This window comes from Talpa occidentalis, unplaced genomic scaffold (assembly GCF_014898055.3).
Source record: "Talpa occidentalis isolate TD23 unplaced genomic scaffold, MPIMG_talOcc4v2.1 talOcc4.7, whole genome shotgun sequence".
In the NCBI taxonomy this organism is placed as follows: Eukaryota; Metazoa; Chordata; class Mammalia; order Eulipotyphla; family Talpidae; genus Talpa; species Talpa occidentalis.
In genome coordinates this window covers 104,419,472-104,421,571 of record NW_023605083.1, presented here as the reverse complement: position 1 = coordinate 104,421,571, position 2,100 = coordinate 104,419,472, and the positions used below count along the sequence as shown (strand labels likewise).

Here is a 2,100-nt window from a genome sequence, read left to right as displayed (position 1 = left end):
GGATCTTAAAGTTAGGATGCATACTTGGTAGCTCCATCATCCAACCTAAGAGCCTTCATTGAACAAAATATATTCCTTGGCAACAGTATGCTACTGGCTTAGCTCTCAATTCCCACAGGAAACTTGTCAGACTCTCCATTTTTTAATTATTATCTGCTTCGTTAGCCAACAGAACAAGCAGCTAGCACATGCTAGCCATCACATCTAGAAAAATCCTATCACTTGATACTTGATGATTGCTGTATTCACAGTTCCTAAAGCAACAAGAATCTCATTTCAGCATCTTAAAACATCCTGTCTCTTAGCAAAATCTTCAAGACTTGTGACAAGACCATTTCTGGAATAGATCCTCATCTCAGGATTAAATTCCTGTGAATGCTGGAGCCAGGTGCATGAGTGTCAAAACTGCACTGAAGAGATAATCTATAGAAAACACTTTAAAGGCAATAAACTGCCAGGTCCTAAATGGATGTCAAATGCCTCTTCTTATTTTTTGTGAGCTTCTATGAATCTTCATAGATTTGTGCATAGACAGGAAATGAAAGTTATGATTTATAAGAAACTTGAATATTTGCAAATCTTTTTTTCATTGTCAAACAGGGTGAGGCAAGGAGACAGAAATTGTTCTCATATTGGTATGGAGGCCAGAGTCACTCTTGGGTGTCACCTATTGCCTTAGTGGTCAGAGTCCTTGAAGAATAACTGCTGATCTTGTTCACTGACTGTGGCCCTTATAGTACAGTCAGTCACCAAGTTGGTGGCATGATAAAAAAAAAATATTTCTCATATTTAAGAGAATATGAATGTATAGGTACATAGGTTGAGTCTTTCAATTATATTTTAGTATTGAGCATCCAAACTGTGCCTTTAATTTTCCTGATTCTTCTATATGAAGCAGAATCTTAAGACCTGCATTGCAGCACATGCAGACTGTGCTCAACAGATGCTCTTGTCAACCTTTATAAATTGTAATTATAAATACAAAAGGGTGGTAAAAAATTAGCATTGTAATACAAATAACAATTCATATTTATTAAGAACAAAGTGTATCCCAGGCATCATGCAGGAATCAGGATAAATTCATGAGATGAATTCTCACTCCCATTTCCATAGGAGAAAATGATGATTCAGGTAGGTTAAGTAAATGCCTCAAGGTCTTGCAGCTAAAAGTGAACAGCAGAGACTGGCCTCAGTTGTAGAGGACTGAAAAAGTGAGAAACCAGCTAGAAGTCTTTCCTTTGTCCCTGCAGCTCCTTCTAATTGTTTCCTGTGTCCCCAGGGCCTCCAACTGGACTTGGTCTATGGAGTCAAGCAAAAGGTGAGAGAAAGGAGCAAAAGGAGGGTGGGAGCCCTTTCCTCTCTGCAGAGACAAGTCTTTTGAAGAATGACAAGGCAATCCTTCCACACAGCATTCTGGGTTCTAGTGATGGCTTCTCACCTCATCTTTCAGGGTTCACAGGAGTAACAGCACCCAGCAGGTGCTGTGCTTTCACCCAATTCAAATGTCATATGCTCCTTGCCAGTATCCTGATAGATTCACAGAATCCATCAGAATGTGCTTTACAGAAATAAATCATAAATTTCAATGTGATTTTCTTATCCTTCTACTATAACCACAGAATATTATAAAATGCAGTAGCACAGACATCCCAGGGTACCTCGTGGAAATTCTCTCATATGGGATATTTCGTAGATTTCTTTGAAGCAAAATACAAATCAATAAGTCCTCTAAATACTGAAATTACTAATCTATGTGGCTGTGCTGCTATATGAATAGATTCTGGTTGTCTTTCTCATTTTCTCATTCCCTTTCTCCCATCCTGTAATTTATCTTTCTGCTATTGATTTCTAATTTAATTCTATTGTGGTTTGAAAACAGATATTGTATGATACTTATTTTTTTGAATTTGTTTAGAAGGGCTTTATGGTCCAGACTATGGTCTAGCTAAGTAAATACTCCATATGACCTTGAAAAGAACATGTACTCTGAAGTAGTCTGAAGATGTCAATTATATTCAGTTGATTAATGGCTTTGTTGAGTTCAGCTATGTCCTTACTAACATCCTGCCTGCTGGATCAGTCCATTTCAGACAGAGCTAT

General features: G+C 37.8%; 1 non-coding gene across 1 annotated transcript; it reads left to right on the top strand.

The window, feature by feature from the left end:
- Positions 1–637: 637 nt before the first annotated feature.
- LOC119233160 (small nucleolar RNA SNORA3/SNORA45 family) lies at positions 638–766 on the top strand. Its single transcript, XR_005122311.1, has one exon. It is a non-coding gene; the product is annotated as a small nucleolar RNA SNORA3/SNORA45 family (small nucleolar RNA).
- Positions 767–2,100: the final 1,334 nt, after the last annotated feature.